This window comes from Camelus dromedarius, unplaced genomic scaffold (assembly GCF_036321535.1).
Source record: "Camelus dromedarius isolate mCamDro1 unplaced genomic scaffold, mCamDro1.pat HAP1_SCAFFOLD_179, whole genome shotgun sequence".
Lineage (NCBI taxonomy): Eukaryota > Metazoa > Chordata > Mammalia > Artiodactyla > Camelidae > Camelus > Camelus dromedarius.
In genome coordinates, this window is record NW_026989756.1 from 2751504 (window position 1) to 2771162 (window position 19659).

Here is a 19659-nt window from a genome sequence, read left to right on the forward strand (position 1 = left end):
GGAAGAGATGGGAGCTAAACCACCAGCTCCCAAGCGGCAAGCTCCATACCCCCGCCAACACCCCGCCGCCCCCGCACCCTACCGCAACCCCGGGGCAATATGACCCGGAGAAGCGTGACCTGGGAACGAGGGGCAGCCACGTCAGGCCTCCAGAGAGATGGGAGCTTACCTCCAGCTCTCCAGGGGCAGCCCATCTCTCCTCTCCACCACCTGATCTCACCGCGCCCACCTCACAGGAGCAACCTGACCGGGTGTGGGGTGTCAGGCGAATCTTGCACGGGAGAGGCCATCCCCAGGCCAGGTCAGGGGAGAGGAGAAGAAGTGGCCCCACTAGGTGGGGCAGCCGGCCGTCGCAGCTGCCTCTGCCCTTCGACCGCATCGCGCCCACCTCCCAGGAGCAAGCTGACCTGGAGATGGGCATCCAGCTTCTTGGGCAGCAGAGGACGCCCCCAGGATTGGCAGCGGGGAAGAGGAGAGCAAATTGACAGGCTCCGCGCTGCAGGTCTTCTACCCCCGCCGTCGCCACCCCCGCACCTTAAAGGCACCGCCCAGGGCGCTCCTCCCCCAGCAGGCTGAATGGGACAGGCGTGTCTGGTGATCTGGGGCAGGAGAGGCCACTCCCACACCAGGCCATCGGGGAGACGGGAGCCAATCCACCAACTCCCCAAGGAATCCCCATCCCCCCGCATCAGCCACCGCTCCTGCCCCCTGACCTCACGGTGGCCGCCTCTAGGGAGCAGGCTGACCTGGAGATGGACGTCCGGTGAACTTGGGGCAACAGTGACCACCCCCAGAGCAAACCATGTGGGGAAATGGAGCAAATGGACCGGCTTCATGGGAAAACCTGCCGTTGCTGCCACCACCCCCAACGTACCATGCCCGCCTCCCGGGGTCAGGCCGACTAGGATACACTTGTCCCGTAACCCAGGGCAACAGAGACCGCCCCTAGGACAAGCCGCGGGGAAGATGGGAGCAAATGGGCCCGCTCCCCAGCTGCAGGCCCCCGACCCCCGCCACCCCTGCACCCTGACTACCCTGCCTCCCGCCCCCAGCAGGCAAAGTGGGACAGGGGTGTCCGGGGACCTGGCGCAGCAGAGGCCGCCTGCAGGCCACGAGGCACAGACATGGGAGCTAATACACAAGCTCCCCCGGGGCAGCCTCCCTATCCCCGCAGCCACCACCTTACCAGCCCCCTGACTGCACCACACCCATCTCCCAGGTGCAAGCTCACCTGGAGTCGGACCGCAGGCAAATCTCCGGCGGCAGAGGTCGCCCCCAGGCCAGGCCGCGCGGGAGAGAAGAAATGGAGCAGCTCCCTGGAACGGACCCCCTCCCCCTGGCGCCGCCGCCACCGCCTCCCAGGACCAAGCTCACCTGGAGACCGGCGTCCCGACTCTACGGCAGCAGAAGCGGCCCCTGGCTCCGCCGCGGGGGAGAGCGGAGCGAATTGGCCGGCTTCCGTGCGGCAGACCCCCTACCCCCGTGGGCCCCGCACCTTAATGGCACCTTCCCCACTCCCCACTCAGCAAGCTGAGTGGGACAGGCGTGTCCGGCGACCTGGGGCAGCAGAGGCCGCTCCCAGGCCCGGCAGCCGAGAGAAGGCAGCTATTCCACTAGTACGCCAGGGGCAGCCCCGCTTCGCCCCCCTGTCGCTGCCGCCGCCTGCTGACCTAACCGCCCCACCTCCCAGGAGCAAGCTTACCTGGAGTCCAACATCTGGCGAATCTCCAGCGGCCAAGGCCCCCCTAGGCCAGGCTGCAGGGAAGAGAAGAAATCGACCGGCTTGCCCGGGCAGCCTTCCACATGCCGCCGCCTCCACCGCCCCAAACCATTGCACTAGCCTCCCGGGATCAGGCTGACTGCGAGGATGTGCACTTGCCTTCTAATCCTGGCCACGTGCCTGAGCACCTCCCTGCATCCCTACACTCCCTGCACCTCTGCCACTATCTGCACTTCTGCACCCCTGCACCCCCGCATCCCCTGAACTGCCTGCACCCTCCACAGCCCCTGCACCCCTGTCACCAGTTACACTTTTGCCCTGCCTACACTCCTGCACCCCTGCATGTCCCACACACCACCTCTTGGGCCTGTGTCAGAGTCTCTGCTGTTAGACCAATGCACAGCGACTCACATCTTTGTCAGTATATGATGCATCAGTGGACGTCTGGGGTTGGCTGCAGGAAGGTACATGTTCCCGGTCACTAGCCTGGGCCACTAGGGTGATCTCTCTGAGGTCACCAAGGACGGGCTCAGAGATGCTGTTTTCCGGGAAGAGAGGAGTTGAAACAGGTCTTGAGGGCAGAGCTGTGCTCACCAGGCCGCCCACGCTTCATGTTTTACACAGGGCTTCAGAGAAGTGAAATGGATCCGGCCAAGTAAGACCGGCCTGCTGTATGCCCACCTCAGTCCTGGGCTCTGAGTCAGACCGACTGGCTCCCACCCTCACGGCCCAGTTTGGGTAACTGAATGGTCCCTTTGAGGCATCCCATCAGTTCTCAGGAAGAAGTCTGGCTGCTTCCACCCCATGGCCCTCCCTCCTGTGCTGGCCTCAGGAAGTTTCCTCATTTGGGAAAGAAGGCAGCCCACCCCCTACCCCACCCCTCACTGTGCTCTCACCCAGGCTGCTGCTCTCTCTGCCCATCAGAGTCTGGAAAGCCATCCCTCTTCAGTTATGTCCCTTCTGAGATGGACTTGCTTCCACTCAATTCTAGGCGAGGATGCACCATGGAATGCACTGGGTAAGAGAACCAAAATAAATAATTTCTTCTGTGAGGTTTTCTGTTTATCTACTGGGATGGGCTGTGTGTAGTTTGCTACAGCTATTGGTGTGAGAGTCTAAAACAGCCTGTGTGTCCTTGTTTTCATCTCCCCGCTGTCTTTGGGTTTTCCCTTGACACTCCTGAGACATTTACTTCTTTTAGTTTTATTCCTGTTATTACACAGGGGCCCTACTGTCATGGAGGTAAGGTGTTGTGGGAGCAGGACAGAGCAGGGCATCTGTAGTCCTGTGATTATTTCTCATTGAGCCTGTGCCCTGAGCTGTGACATCCACAAGTGTGTCTCTTTCCCCCCACCCCAATTTGATTGAGACAGAAGGGATTTCCCTTCTCCCAGGTTGGTTAGGCTCTGGTAAAATAATTTCTCATTAAAAAAAAAAAAAAACAACTTCCCCAAATGAAACAGAATGTTTTGGGTGTATTTCAATAGAGTTATTTTCTCCTTTCCAGGCAGGAAGCATGACGAGATATCCTCTGAGGTTTTCATTCTGAGAACAGGACACGGTCCTGGAGGTAAAATGCATGAAAAAGAGCAGGGGGCCCCTCTGACTGGCCCCCTGGAGTTGTCACACTCAGACTTCCCCACGCTGAGACTCCCACTGGCCTCAGGGACCTGTTAAATCTGCCTGCCCCGGGGGTTGTTACAAAAGCGGGTTCTGCCCTGGGAGCTGTGGCTCTCCAAGCCTGCCTGGCTGCCTCTCTGGGTTGGGAGCAGATTTTCCCCTAATTTTTCTGGGATCTAAGAAGTACAGTGGGATTGCAGCTCCCTCAGCTCTGGTGTTGTTTTAAGGACAGAAGGAGCAATTTCTGAGCTCCACACGTGCTGGAACAGAGGCTGGAATCCTCCCCTCCTCTGCCTCCGTGCAATAAGTGGCTGTGGTACTAGTCGAGTTTCTGAAGATGTGGATTTAAACACAGACATCCCAGCCCCTACAGGAGCACACAGTCCCATAAATCCCCCCAGTTTCCACTGGTAACTACGGAGCCTATGGGGACACGGGTTTCGGGACCACAGAGGCCTGACTGCACGACTTGCTCCGTGGCCTATTAACGTGGTTGCTCTGGGCCTTGTCTGAAGTGGCTTGCTTACCGCACCTGGTAGGTGGGAAACACAAAATAAGTACTAGAACCTTCACTTTTTCTCCCTCCTGGGCCTTAAAACATAGAAAGTATTAAGTGAACTCAGACAGCCTAGTCACCGCAATGAGGTCCGTCCAGCCTGGCTCTCCTGAGTGATGGGCACTGACTTGCACCTTAACTCGGAACAGTAGGGGAACCACCTACCTCTAACTGGGCATCTCCCCACACCGGGCACGCCCTCAGCTGAGACGGGGCCAACTCCCCCATTGAGGTGTGTGCTGGTGGCTTCAGTGTGACCTGGCCCTGCCGGGATGTGAACCTGCAGTGAGTGAGGTGGAGGGTCGGGTTGAGGGGGGTCCCTTCTGGGGTGGCAGGGGGCCCGGTAGCACCCAGCCCGGCCTGGTGCCTGGGGCTCCCTAACACCTCCTACAGCTCCTGGGTTGGCTCCGGTCCTGGCCAATCCACACACCCTCCCAGCATTTTCTGATTAAGTCCCTTTTTTGCTTTTATCAGCGAGAGGTGGCTTCTGTTGCTTGTTCAGTGAAACAGTACATAGGGAAACCAGACTATTTCTAACATCAGTAAAATACCAACCTCAGTTATCTCGCCGGGCAGACCGTGCAGCACAAAGGCCTGCACAGGGCTGTGCGAACGGCTTATGTGAAGGGTCCTCATCATCTGTCTTCAGAGATACAGAAGCTGGTGGTTCAGGTAAAACCTCAGGGAGGGATTGAGGAATCCAAAGCTGGTTGGTTTCAAAGACTAACTGGTCAGACCAGACCCCTGAGCTGTGGTCAGAAGCCTAGCTCAACATCACGCAGACTCAGCACCCTAAGTGCCAGGTGGGGCCGGTGGTGTTCCCTTTGCAGGCTCTCGTTGGGGATTCACTGTAGCCCCTTAAATGCAGCAGAGATTCCAGCCCCCTTAGCCCCCAACCTGCGTGTTCCATGACACAAATCCCGGGAGTGTTTAATTTTCATCTTTGTTTAGGAGGATGAAGGATGGGCAAGAGGAGACATAAATTCATACTGACTGACACAAGGTCACAGCCAGTACCTCCTCCTTGGAGAGCTATGTGCTCCCAAAGTGGTGGCTGGGGGGCTGGGCGGAGACCCTCCGCTGGTCCCAGAGGGACTCGCTCCTCTGGCCACAACTGATGGGTTGGACAACAGATCCAGAGGGAGACAGAGCATCTTTCCTGGGAATTTGTAACTGACACACAGAAATCAAGTTCACTCATCTGGGGATTGGCGAGGGTGAGGGTCGGTGTTTGGAAATCAAATGAAACCAGAACATCAGAGAAAGTTAGAAGTGAAAGAGAGAGAGACAGAGAGACTGAGCTTGTGAGTGCAAATAGTCAGAAAGAAGGAAAACAATCAGGGGACAGAGGAATTCCAGCTCCTGACTGTCTAGTCTGTCCCAGCCCACCAACGACCCCTCGGGATGTTTAATATCATTCCAGTTTTGCAGATTAGGAAAAAGGCTGAAACAGGTGGGGGCTGGGTTTGGGTGCACATTTAATCCAAGTGCCGCTGGACCCCTCATTTCCCATTGCCTGAAGGCACTGTAATCCTCACTGGGACCCCTGCGGTCCCCTGACAGCCCAGCACCCAGATCAAATGGCCCCTGCGGGAGTGGGAACCCCTCTGAGCGTGAAGAGTTCCCTGAACCGAGATGCCATGCATCAGCAGGCTCCCGCACACCCCAGGTTAACATCTCCCCAGCTGTGCAGTCTCCCGACCCACTTCCCTCCCTGCCAGGCACCCCTTCCTTACCACCGAGTGTACTGCAGGAATTCAGGCACAGGGATGCCCAAAGAAACAGGAGACCACCGGCTATACAAACAGCAGACTCCCAGCCCCACCTGGGTTCCAAGGGGACAGTAGGCGCCCTCAGCTTCCATGTGTCTAAGACAATCTTCTTCTTCAGCTGGAGGTTATAGAGAAAAATAAAATGTCCAAAGCATAGTTCGGTGAGGAATTCCTCCAAGGACCTGACTCTAGAGACTACAACCAGGGGTCCCTCACCCCCGGACTTGGGGTGAAGGTGGATTATTGATCAGCACAACCCCCGGTGGCCCAGCTCCTCGGCTTGGCTGCCCAGAGCGGGCTTGGGGAATGGGTAAAGCCAGGGCACTCAGGAAGAGCACAGAGGACCTGATCTCCCCTCTCCGCACTTGTAAACCCTTCCTCAAATCTCAAGGCATCTGACAGAGTGCAGCCACCATAATAAGGAGATGCTCCCATCTCTTCACTCACTCCCGTCTGTTCACTTACGTGTTGCGCATCCACTGGGTCCCAGGACATGACACATAAGATGGCCGATGGGACAGGCTTGGTCCTTCCCCCTGGACCCTGTTCAATCTGATGGAAGAATGATCACTCATAAAGAGTTTCTCAAAATTATACAGAGACCAAAGACAAACTGCAGAGTGAACCAAATTTAAAAATATATATGAAGATCCCCCAGTCTCCCCGCCTAAAGTTAACAGCATAAAGCAAAAAGATCTTGCCTTTGATCACCAAGGAAGTTGTCACCCCCTCTCAGGTGGAAAGGACAGTTATTCTTTGAGCAGGACACAGAAGTGCTCCATCGGATTGGACCAGGGAATCTACATTCATTCAGCAAATGTGTATAAGCTCCTACTACGTACGGGAATCTCCTAACTAGACCCATTCACAAGGTTCTCGGGCTTTATCAGTCAACAAAATAGACATGACTCCCCATCACTGGGGGCTCAGAGTTTTAGTAGAGGAAACAGGCAGCATGTTGGGGGTAGCAAGAGCTTGGAAAAATTAAAAAAAAAAAAGAGTGATATGAGCAAACTCCAGTGATGGCGGTGGGGCGGGAGGCAGGCAGGAGGGAATAAGGCAATCCTGGCAGATCTCACGGTGTAATGATCTTGAAGCAGAATAGATCCAGAGGAAAAAGGAAGAGCCGGAGCCAGAGGCCCCCAGAGTGAGGGGGTAGTGTGGGCGGAGAGGCAGAGCACGCCGGGTCCTGAGGCCTTTGTGACAACTTTGGCTCCTAATGAAATGATGACCCGTTTAGTGAGTTTTGAGGGGAGGGGTGATGTAGTCCAACTTAAGCTTTTGTGTTTGTGTTTTTTTGTGGGAGGTAATTTATTTATTTTAATGAAGGTGCTGGGGATTGAACCCAGGATCTCTTTTTTTTTTAACATTTTTTATTGATTTATAAACATTTTTGAACCCAGGATCTCTTGCATGCTAAGCATGCGCCCTACCACTGAACTACACCCACCCCCTCAATGTATGCTTTTGCAGGCTCCCTCTGACTCTGTGTGGATGAGAGATTGTAGGAAAGCAAAGATGGAAACAGGAGGATATTGGTGTCCAGGAAGGGCTGAAGGTGGCTCTTAGGAGGGCGGGGAGCAGGGAACAGGTGTTTAATGAAGACAGAGTATCCAGAATTTTCTAACAAGCTGGATTTGCTGTCTGTGTGTGTAAGAGAAAAAGAGAAAGAACATTTTTCCAACATCTGGACCTGGACAATGGGAGGGATGTCCTCTCCATCCACAGGGGATGGGACAAGGTGGGGCTGAGCAGGTGGAAAGGGGCTAGTAGCAGCTCAGTTCTTCAATGTCATGGTTAAGGGGTGTATTACATATTGCCACAGAAATGCCTAATAGGTAGAGGAGTCTGTTTTCTTTTTCTTTTTAACATTTAAAAAATATAATTTAAATGTATTAATTGTAATATGTGAATGATTTGGGAATTTTGTTTCATGCCAAGGTATATGTTATATATAGCCAAATGGAAAATATATCAGAAAAGGGGAGAAATGAGTGCTTTCACATAAACTGACTGTCCATAACGTAGGTAAAATTTCAATAAAACCAGTCTTCAGTGCAAAAACCTCATCTTGGTGTTACATAAAAATAAATGAAAAAGGACTATGTTGATGTATCATTATTTCATGTTACATAATAGCCCCAAACAAACACACTGTTTAACTATGAGGCTTGTAGAAATACTATTCGCTTTTTTCACATAAATACAGAAATGCAGAAAGGTTCTAAGGTAGAATAAGCACCTTAGTGGAAATAATACAGATTTGAGCATTTTACATGATATATATATTTACTGATACAAAATTTGGAAAAGTAATTACATAGTAGAACATATGTATGAATGTGAAAGCAAGATTAATGAAAGAAAAAGAATGTGAGTCTCAGGGATAAAGGTCCAGATGGAAAGGGCAAGTCAGGGAGTTTTGGAGAAATCGAGAAATTAATGGCATGCCAATTTCCAAGGCTGGGTTGCTTCCACCAAAGGAATAGCAGAGAGAGAGATGAGAGGCCCAGGAGCCAATCCTGGGGCACACCCACAGTGTATGTTTGGGAAAAAGAGGAGACATTGGCAAAGGACCAGCCAGTAGACCAAAAGCAGAAAGCAGACAGAGTGATGGGATGGAGTTTGAGTGAAGCAGGAACACGGGGGAGGAGGGATGGAAGAGCTGGGTCAAATGCTGCCGAGGGGCTATGCATGATGAGGACTGAAAATTGACCGCTATATTTAGCAACGTGGGGTCACTGATGGCCTTGACAGGGCAGTTTCCATAGAGCGAGGGATCAGGGGAAGAGCCAGAGTGGGTGTAAAAGGGGATGGCTCAAGAAAAGATGCAGACAGTGAGTTTAAACAACTCCTTAAAGATTTGCTGCAAAGACACAGGGTGGCAATTGGTGGGGGTGAATTAGGGTCAAGGAGTGCTGTTTGTTTCTTTTAAGAAGATGGACGTTTATATACTGATGGGAGCCAAATAGCAGGAGAACAAAATAGATGAGGTAGTGAAAGAGAGGATGGTTTTGGGAGTGACAACCCAGAGAAGATGGGAGGGATGGGGCCCTGGGGACTTTTCGAGGAATTGGCTTTCGATGTCACCTGTAATAAGAGGTGGGGCACCGAGAGTGAGGTCACAGACAACAGTAGGTGAGCGGATGTGCTGGGAGTTGCTTGTGAAATTTCTCTTCTGTTGGCTTGTTTGCTTGTTCAAAGTAGAAAAGTAACATTACCAGCTGAGGGATGAGGAGGAGGAAAGAGTTACTGGAGCCATGAGAAGAAGATAAGAAAGAGCCTTCCAGGGAGAATGGGACAGTGAAAAGAGCAGGGGGAGATGGGGGAGTGTGCTCCCAGAAAGTTACATTTTCCCTTTGATGTCCCCAAATGTGTGATGTGTGATTACCCTTCCTGCTGTCTACGAAATAAAAATTAAGTATGGTTCAGAGGAAATGCTATTTCATTCTAAGAGGCTACCTGTTTTTCAGGAATGGCCATCTTAAACTGCAAATATTACAAAAAATGTTGAAAAGATGAACCTGTGTACCTAAAATCCCGTATTTTCTATTAATCTGGTTACTACTTAATTCCCCTATCAATAACTCATAACCAATACTGCCATGATGGAGGTACACTGATGCTTAAAAGGAAATGAGATCTGTATCCTTCTCCTAAATTCCATGGCTTCCTTAATATGCAGTTCCCCTTGGAATTTAGGAATGTCTGGTATAAGAAGTGAGAAACAGTTTGAGAAAATCCCGGCTCAGAATTACACAGCACAACTGCATCTCAGAAGTATATACAGCCGTAAAGAATTTTAGAAGCAAAACTCCGTAACTACTCTTAAAGACTTTTGCAAACCTGGGCCTGCCCAGATGTTTCCAAACTGGAAAGGGACTCCAATCACTTGCCTGGTACCGGACCAGAGGCTGGCCAGCCTTTTCTGTAAAAGCGAGAGAGTAAATATTTTCAGTTTTGCAGATCATTTTGTTGTAACCATGCAGGTCTGCAATAAGTAAGCTAAGAGCACTGGGAGACAGGAAACAAATGGGCATGCCCACACCCTCCCTTCCACTCAGGGCAGCTTCTCTGTGGTGGGGAGTTTTGCCACAATGACTTGATTCTTTGTTTCCATTGGTTTCTTTATTTCCACCTTACTGCTCAAGCTCAGAAATTCAGGTGGGCCTGGTCCTTCAGCATCCATGCAGAGAGAAGGCTGAGCAGGGGTGGGAACCCCACCTGATGGAGAAGAGAGATTGCTGGGAGGGACAGTACGGTGGCCACCATGACACGAGACAATCACACCTTCTGGGGTGAAAGGGAATGAAGACAAGGGAGGGACAGAGCAGTGGGACCCCTAGTTCACCTGCCAGGCTTTCTCTCCCTCCACAGCCACCCTGGGTGTCTGGGGGGTGTTGGGATTCAGCTACGGTGATTAGGATGAAGGGACTCAATATAAAGGACCATCCAGCTCCTCACTAGGTTCCAAACGCAGCCCCTCTAAGTCCACCCTCTGAGTTTCTGGAACTCAGCTGGAAGAATACATGAGCAGGCCAGATCCAGAGCCCAAGCCAAACACGACGGTGATCACGTGGGGTTGTAACCCCATGCTCAGTGGTAGGGGACACCTTGCAAATCTGCAGAAATCCCTGTTCCACCTCATTCCTGGGGGAAACCCCAGATCTCCTTCTGCTCTGTCTGTTCTTCTCTTGATGCTATTGTCCTGGATGGATGCAGAGTCCTTGAACCTGGCCCTCCAAAAGTACATAAGCAGCCTGTTCAATAAAACAAATTATGCACTTTTTCACATTTGCCAGTTTTTTGATTCCAGAAATTTTGCAGGACTCATTCTCACAGTCTCCTGTGCCCCCACCACTTGGTGGCCCTCTGCTCATGGAAACACGATTTCCCACAACTGCACCCTGCCTCCTAGCTGGTCAGAGGGGAGTGTCCCACAAAGACACAGGTGTTTGTGAGGATCCTGCCCCCAGCAGAAAGCCTAAACCTGGTGCCACGGACAGGGATCTGGCCTCCTGAACCGCTCAGCTCTAATTCAAAGCCTAAACTGGGGGCCCCGAACATTGCTGAATGAATTTCTGAGTCACCTGGGCTGGAGGGGCCTGATTTTTCTTTCCAGGAATGGATGTAGTGCAGCCTCCATTTTCAGGGCTGACATTGACGATGGATCTAGTTCCCCCCACTGCACCGCAGGAAGGAGAGGCCCTTCCATCCCACAGCTTGGAAACCCAGCCCAGGTAAGTTCTGAAGCAGTGTATTGCTGCCAGGTCCAGCATCCCTGCAGAGTGGCCTCTGTCCCTGAGTGAGCCCCTTCTCTGGGCCTTTCCTGCCCTGACACAACCACACCCCAGGCTGTGCCAGAGATCTGGGGCTCTGCGTGTCCAGGGCACACAGTTGGGACCTGAGCCAGGTGTCCCCTGGGCCTCAAGGGGGAGAGGTCTGCCTCTGCATCAGGGGAAGGTGATCCCACATGGCTGGCAGGACACTCTCAATATGGACCTCCAGGAGCCCAGGGAGCAGTTTCCCTGCAGGTGTTAGAAGCCATCATCAGGAGGGCAGGCCCCTCTTTGTGCAGACCATCCCACAGTGCTGGGCCCACGTGCTGACCACAGATACCTACATGCCCCCAGGTTACCCCAGACAACCTCACAAATTCGTCACTTGTTGACCTGGGTACCACGGGCTCATTGGCCATCCCATGAGGGTGGTCCTTGCAGGCATGGCCTCCAGGTGCTCCTGTTAAGAAATCTCCCTGGGTTTCTGTGGTCACAGAGCCCACACCAGAAGATTCTAGTCCTGCAGTGACTCCCACAGCAGTCACCTCCCCTATGCATGTCCAGGAACAAATGACAGCAATTTATTGCCAGGAATCGTGATGAACAAGGGGGTGGGATTCCATACTAAGTTTAGGATCCTGGTAACTCACTCTGCACCCCAAAAAGCATCCATGAGAAATGTGTGTATTGGGATATCTGTGCCCCTAGAAGAGCTGTTCCTCAGGGCTCCTGGGACCCTCCAGCCCCTCTCAAGGTTCTCAGAGCTTGGGTCTAAATTTCTATCACCCTCCTTTGGTGTACAGCCACCTGTGTCTCGTGATCACGGGTCACTTTATTGCATGACTTGGCATGTTCTTAGTGCTCGTCCTCCACCCCTGCACTAGACTCCCACGATGTTCCCACTGACCCTTGGCTCCCTGGGTGGGTCAGGGGGCCCTAAGTCTGCACCCTTCACTCTCCTCCTCTACCCCCAACTCTGAGGCCACCCCTAGGTGGACTGGAAGGTGTTTGTAAATGAGTCTTACACAAGGACATGACTGGACAAAGCAGGGCTCCACCCCCGGAAAGCACACCTGCTCCCTTCTCTGATGAGGACCCCACAGCCCCACATTGCCTCCAGGGGTCTACTCAGCACACAGTCCCCCAGTTCTGGGCAAGGCGTCTCCCTGGAATCCTTGCTTCCAGGCAGAGTCTCTCTGTCCTTCTTCTGAGTTTAGAGTTGTTCCCATGTTCCTGAACACCAAGGTGCCCAGCACAGACCCTTCACTGACCTGGAGAGACAAGGAAGATATGTGGCCACAGGTCTCACAGGACACACCTGCTGGGACCCCAGGCCAAAGGGCCATCCTTCTGCCTTCTCAGGTGTGGATCCCGTGGTACCTTTTTGCAGGGGGCCCAAATGGGGAGTGGGGCCCAAAACAGTTCATGGGGCTCTCTGGGCAGGGAAGACTTGGGCCAGGCAGCCTTGCCTGGTTTCCCTGCTGGGGAACTCTGAAAACCCCCGCTCCTCTGGCTGTGGCTGGAGGCCACCCAAACCTCAGGGCGGGGCCCTTTCTCTCAGCCTCCACTGCTTCCCAAGCCACGCTGGCGCTGGCGTGGGGGAAAGAGCTTTCTTGCCGTCTTGTGGCCAAGTTGCCAGAGGTGGATGCTGCCGGGAACTGGAGAGAGAGTTAGCAGTTGCTCAGATGTGAGTGGTTAGGCAATTTGACACCCTGTCAACTAGCCTTAAACATTGGAAAGAGGGCTTTCCCGGGAAAGCTGGAAGTTACTTTCAGTAATTTGTTTAAAGATTTCTTTTTTTTTCCCTTAAAGACTCATAAAACCTCTCCCAGGTCATTCCTGGTATGGACTATTATCCAGGGATCAACTGGGAAATGCAGAAGAGGGGTGGGGTGGGGGAGGGGGGAGGGGAGATCAGAGCCCACAGAGAGGAGATGCCCCTCCCAGGAGCCACACACTGGGCAGTGGCTGCTGGCATCCAGCTCTCCTGTTCTCAGGCCCATTTCATCTGCAGGGTGTTTCCAAAAGGAACAATGGTGGAAGGGCCATGGAGGACACCTAGACCTCCCAGAATAGACAGGGGGAGCAGAGTCACCATGCTGGCCCTGGGCTTGGAGACAGACCTGCAGTGGAGACCACAGGTCTTCTGAGAAGCCAGTTTAGAAATAAAGGCAGTATGCGGTGAAATACCCAATTCGAGCAAGTGCTTCATCATAGACATGTAATTCACATAGTCCTTCTCACCACGAAACTCTGTGTTCTCAACACGCTACGTGAATGACGGCTTCAACACACATTCATTTCTGAGATGTGAACAGGTGTAGAGCCGCTCTTTCATCCAGCATAATGGGCATGGTCACACCTAGGAATGCTTACCAAGATTTCTCAGCAACAGCCAATTTCGAAATAAAGGCAGTTTGCACGGGAAAAGCCTGTTGGAGTGAGGGCTTCCCCATACACATGTAAGTTATATAGTTCCCCTCACCATGAAACGCTGTTCCCAACATGCTACATGCATGAAGGCTTCGACACACATTCAGTTCTAAGATGTTACCATGTGGAGAGCCGCTCTTTCATTCAGCATAAAAGGCATGGTTACACCCAGGAAGATTTACTCAGATTTCTCAGCTGGTTCCTTCACCCAGATTCAAAATAAAGGCATTTTGTGCTGGGAAATCCTGTTGGAGCGTGTTCAGAGCTGTTTTGGGCTCTGTCCCAGCTGGAGGGTGCAAACCCCAACCTCCAGAAAGAGGGACCAGAACCCCACCGGCCAGGTGGTGTTGCCTTTGCTGGGGAACAGTGAACTTTGGGTTATGTATTTTGCAGCTCTCTCTAAAACCTGTTTTGACTTAAGTTTGCATCCTAGTCACCAGTTTCAGGGCAACAGAGAAAGCATATCCTACATCCCTTTGCACTGAAATCTTCCCAAAAGAGCAAATATTTGCCCATGAAAATACCAGCTGCTCTTCAAAGGCCCCCTAAATACCCAGCAGTGTGGGCGGTGCACTCTTGATCAGGAACAGGATGAGAGGGACCAGCGGTCTTCCAGCAGGCTTGGCCTGGTGTGGCAGCTGCGCTGTGGGTCCGTGGTGGGAGGGCCATGCAGGGAATCCTGTTTGAGGGGCCTCTGTGCACGTCTGCATTATACTCTGAGGTTTCATACAAGGCTCCAGGCATCCTAACTGGTTAGATACAGCCCCCACCCTCGGGCTGGAACCACCAGGACCTCAGTACCTGTAACAGGGACAGTGCCCGGTGTGGGGAGAGGTCATGGGACACTCCGGGGGCAGGGGCAGTGGTGCTGGGGAAGGCAGGGGATGCAGTGAATGGTGGAGGGAGCAGGGTCCCTTGCTTGGGGGTGAGAGTTCTTGGGGAGACCACAGAGCATGGCACACACCATCCCCACCCCATACCCCAAATTCCTAGCCCCGCCAACACAGGGGCTTCTCTGAACCCTCTCACCGTGGCTCGCCTGTAAGACCGCACCTAACCCGGCATCTGGCACCCCTGCCCTATCTCCCCTCTTGGGACAGATCCCGTCTCCTTGGAAACTGCCCAGCAGCCCGAATTCAAGGCCAGCAGCGGGCCTGGCGGATCTGCACTTCAGGTGCCCTACCTGGCCAGCCGTTTGTGTCTTGGCTCAGTCCTCTATCTTGCCCAACGGCAGCCTGGGTCCAAGTCCGGTGCAAGGGGAGGCCGCGGAGCCCAGGCTGAGCGACAAACACGGACAGGTGAGGGTGCCCCCGCCCCTCTGCCCCACCGCCCCGCCGCCCCGCCCACTGGTGGCAGCACCGCTCCAGCCTCCGCCCGGCGCCATCTGCAGGTGAGGAAGTCTGCGCGGCACCGCCCGCCCCGGCCCCGCCCAGCTGCCCCATAAGCCTCCCCCCAGCCCCCGTCCTGGCCGAGCCCTGGCTCCCATTGGCTCCGCAATTTCTGCCCTTTCACGTCTAGCCTCGGGAGGACACAGACGCAAGCGCTAGGGGAGGGCCCCGCGGCGTTGCCATGGCTACATGCGCCGCGCTCTGCGCGGGCCGGTGTGCGCTTCTGGGGCGGGCAGCGGGCTCCGGAAGTGTGCAGCTGCCCGGGACCATGGCGGTGCTTGCTGCTGGGGCTGGCGGCTTGCTCGCCTGGGCGACTAGTTCTGGCCTGGTCAGTCGGCGGCCGACATCCTGTCTGGGGCGGGGTCCCACAGACGGTAAACGGACGGCCGCGCCGTTGGCTGGGCCAGTGGACATGGACCGGGGTGGGATCCGGGTTGGTGTGGCTGCCGGGGAGGCACTGTGGTGCCGGGGAGCGGGTTGGGGCGGGGAGGACAGGGCTGGGGTACAGCCTCGGGCTTTCCTCCCCCTCGGGCACTGGGGCTGGGACCGCGAGTCCGGGTAGCCCTGTTTGGCCGCGGCCTCCCAGAACCCCCGGGAAGGGCAGGCGGAGGACCTGTCTTTTATGAAGCGGGGCCTTATCCGGGTTTTGAAGAGCCCCAGAATCAGATGTTGAAATGGGGTGGTTTATCAGCCTTGTTTATCTGCAGGGAAATTTCAGTTCCATCCAGATGTTGGCTCCTTCGGTAAACCTCAGGAATAAGACAAGGGTCAGTGCCGATTAGCAGTTATCTAGGGCTTGACTCAAAATAGACTGTGTGGGGTGTAGGGATGGTAGATGGTCCTTCCCTCTCAAAGTTGGTAGTCTTCTGGGATTAGAGGCCCCAGCTGAGGATTACATCCTCATCTGCGGTAATGGAGGTTGTGGGAAACATTAACACAGAGAAGGGAGGAGTGTGGCTGCAGTAACTCATTAAAGAAGCCAGGACCCTTGCCTGGCTCTTGTGTAGGAGAGTCTCGCCTAGGGTAGGGCAGCAGTTATCAAAGTGTGTCTGAGGCCCCTGAGATGCAAGACTATTTTCGTAGAAACGCCGGTATGTCACCTGCCTTTTGCACACTCTTGCACTCCCGAGTTTCCTGTGGGGATTTCCAGGGAAAACCTGGTCTGTGATATCACAAAACAGGGAATGTAGAGGCAGATAGAATTCAGCTCTCACCAGTCCAAAAGAGATTTGCAGAAATTAAAATCACTGCTATTCTTCTCATTAATGATTTTTGTTTAGAAAAATATACTTATTTTTTGCTTAAGAGTATTAATGGTAACATGTAGTAGGTTGTTATTATTTTTAAGTGAACTCATTAGCATTTTTTAAAGTTCTTATTTAAGTTCTAACACAGGAACTATTGGTAGATTTAACCCACATAAATAGCAGCCTTTTGGAGTCCTCAGTAATTAAGAGTGTACAGGGGTCTGTAGGCCAAGAAGCTTGAGAGCCCCTGGAGAATGGGTGCTCAGGTACTAGTCAGGTGCTTAGCATTGTTAGACAGGTGCCAAGATGTCTTCTGCATGTGCTCCCGGACTCAAAGTAATTGGCCACATGGAGACGGGTGGGCAGTGCCTCCACTATACAAACCAGAAGCTGGTGAACGTGTCTTGAGTCTAGGCCATGTGCTGTGCAGGGATTCCCATTGTATCTGTTCTATCTAAGCCGGGATTCCTGTGCAGAGGCCTGGCCCTGAAGACCCGCTCTCCTTTGCTCCCTGCCAGGTACCTTCTGTGTGACGTCAACCCTCCAGAGGGCTTCAGCCTCCGTAGGAGCGTCTGTATCCACATCGCCTTCCTCCTGAAGACCCTGCTGAAAATGGAGGAGTCGGTGCTGGTAATACCTCCTTGGGGCCGCCTCTACCATTAGCAGAGCCTGGACCTTCACCAGGTCCGGATTCCCTGGTCTGACATTTTTGTTCTCTCAAGTCTCAACAGAAACATCCCTGACACTGAGTACGAACAGTTCATTGCAGGTGAGATGGTGATCGTTTAACTGGGGCCAGACGGTTGTTGTTCTGGTTCCGATGTGAACATCGGGCCGTCTTGCTTCAGGCTTGTCGGTCTGCTAAGTGGTCCTGCTCATGTGTCCCACACTGCAGGTGAATTTGGTCTTTCCATAATTTTTCTCAGGAAATCGATCTGAAGTGTATGAGCTCTGTGTTCCCTCCCCTCTGAAAATCCTGGCCTCCTGGTGAGATGGAGCGGTGACAAGAAGGCCACTGCAGCACAGGCCTTGTCCCAGGAGGACTCGCTCCCTGGGCAGTAAGGGCCATTCTTACCTGAAGGAAAACACGATGTGTGTGTAGCATGGGCCATGTGCTGGAGAAGGTATGTAACCTCTCATTCAGTATAATTTGGTCCTGCTCAACCTTCCCATTTTACTTTCTGTAAAAGGTAAGAGTTGAAGATTTTCTTTGAATAAAGGTATTTAGAACTTATCTTCTTTTTAATTGAAATGTTGTTGATTTACAATGTTTTGTTAGTTTCAGATATACAGCTGTTTTGTTAGTTTCAGGTATACAGCATAGTGATTCAGTTGTACATATACATAGTCTATTCTTTTTCAGGTTCTTTTCCATTATAGGTTGCAAGATACTGAATATTTTCCCCTGTGTTCTGCAGTGAATCTTTGTTGTTTATCTATTTTACATATAGTAGTTTGTAATTGTTAATCCCAAACTCCTAAGTTAGCTAAGTCTGTGAGTGTGTTTTTGTTTTGTAAATAAGTTCATTTGTATCATTTTTAAAAATTCCACATGCAAGTGATATCATATGATACTTGTCTTTCTCTGTCTGAGTTATTTCACTTTAGTCTGATAATCTCCAGGTCCATCCATGTTGATGTAAATGGCATTATTTCCTTCTTTGTTATGACTGAGTAATATTCTTCTATATCTAAATAGTACATCTTTATCCAGTCATCTGTCAGTGGGTGTTTACTTTGCTTCTATGTCTTGGCCATTGTAAACAATGCTGCTGTGAACATTTGGGTGCAGGTATCTTTTGGAATTAAGGTTCCCTCTGGATATATGCCCAGGAATGGGATTGCTGGATCAAATGGTAAGTCTTTTTTTAGTCTTTTGAGGACTCTCCATACTGTTTTCCACAGTGGCTGCACCAAACTACATTCCCACCAACAATGTAGGAGGGTTCCCTTTTCTCCACAGCCTCTCCAGCATTTGTGGTTTGTGGATGTTTGAATGGTGGCCATTCTGACTAGTGTGAGATGATAACTTATTGCAGATTTGATTTGCATTTCTCTGATAATTAGCAATATTGAACCTTTTTTTCATATTCCTATTGGTCATTTGTATATCTTCATTGGAGAATTGCTTGTTTAGTTGTTCTGCCCATTTTTGGATTGGGTTGTTTATTTTTTTTCTTATTAAGTTGTATGAACTATTTATATAGTCTAGAATTTAAGCCATGTTCAATCTCATCTTTTGCAAAAGTTTTCTCCCATTCCATAGGTTGTCTTTTTGTTTTGCTTATGGTTTCTGTTGCTGTGAAAAAGCTGATAAGTGTAATCAGGTCCCATTTGTTTATTTTGTATTTTATTTCTGTTGCTTGGGTGGATTGCCCTAGGAAAACATTGCTGAGATATATATCAAATAATATTTTGCCTATGTTTTCTTCTGAGAGGTTTATAGTGTCTTGTCTAATGTTTAAGTCTTTAAGCCATTTTGAGTTTGTTTCTTTCTTTTTTTTTTTTTTGGCGACTCTATTGTATGCTTTCGATTTGTGGTTACCTTTTTTTTCAGGTATATCAACCAATTACTATATCTATTTCCTTTAGACTGATAATCACGTAGGCTCCAACACATCCTAAGAATAATGAGAAAAAAAAAAGAAAGAAAGAGAAAAAAATCTATCTTTTCATGCTACCGTCTCCCATTACCACCTTTTTGTATTTTGATGTACTTTTTCTTTTTTACATCTTCATGTTTATTGTCTTGTAACTCGTTATTGCATTTCCAACTATGGTTTCCCGTTTGTATAGCATCCTGCTTCCTTTCTGTTTAGAGTAGAACCTTTTAATGTCTCTGTTTGGTTCAATAATGCTGAATTATCTCCCCACCTCCCTCCCCCCCTGCGTCTCTGAATCCTCAGTCCAGGGAAGCCAAACCATCCTTGCTTTCATCGGTTCTGGGAAAGCAATCTTCAGAGTGGGAAAGAAAACATTGAAAAATAATATTCTGTGTGTTGCTTTCTACCCTTGCCCAGAGAGTGAGAATCACCTCTGAAGTCGGAGGAAGAAAGTTGGAGGTGCGGGGCACAAAGACTTTTGTCCTTTTGCTACTGAAAAAATGATTGCTTTTGTAATTAGTGATGATGCCCTTTAAATTGGTGAGATCGAGATTCTACAGCTTCAGCGCCTGTGAATAACCAGCCGGGAGAAAGCTCTCCAGGGCCCCTGCAGTGGGAAAGGCAGCCCCTCTGAGCACCTGTTGTTCTGTATTCTTCCTGACTCCACATGGGTTTGCTATGCACCGTGCAGGACGATGCAGTTACCCGAGGTGGAAGACGGGGAGACCCCTGCTGGGTGGAGAGCCACAGGAGCCCACATTTGAAGGACAAAGTGAAGAGTAGTGGGGCGGGCATAGGAGGAGAGGATGGTTGAGACCCAGGATGGTGTCCTGGAGTCCAGCAGGCGAGGCTGGCGGGGCAGATGGGGCCCTGGGCCATGGGCAGTCCTTGAGGGATCTGAAGCAAAGATATGAACCAAGAGACTGGATTCGTGTGGGGGTACAGCGCCACCTGGAGGCCGCGGGGCAGTGCAGCAATCCCAGGAGGAGCAGGCAGTTCCCCAGAGTTGGGTTGACAGGTCACAACCAATTCACTGAGGAC

General features: G+C 51.6%; 1 long non-coding RNA gene across 1 annotated transcript; it reads right to left on the reverse strand.

Annotated features, from left to right (window-relative positions):
• Window positions 1–2170: 2170 nt before the first annotated feature.
• LOC135320550 (uncharacterized) lies at window positions 2171–4511 on the reverse strand. The gene is made up of 3 exons (XR_010379729.1): window positions 4452–4511; window positions 2617–2734; window positions 2171–2258 (listed from the first exon to the last, which is right to left on the reverse strand). It is a non-coding gene; the product is annotated as an uncharacterized LOC135320550 (long non-coding RNA).
• Window positions 4512–19659: the final 15148 nt, after the last annotated feature.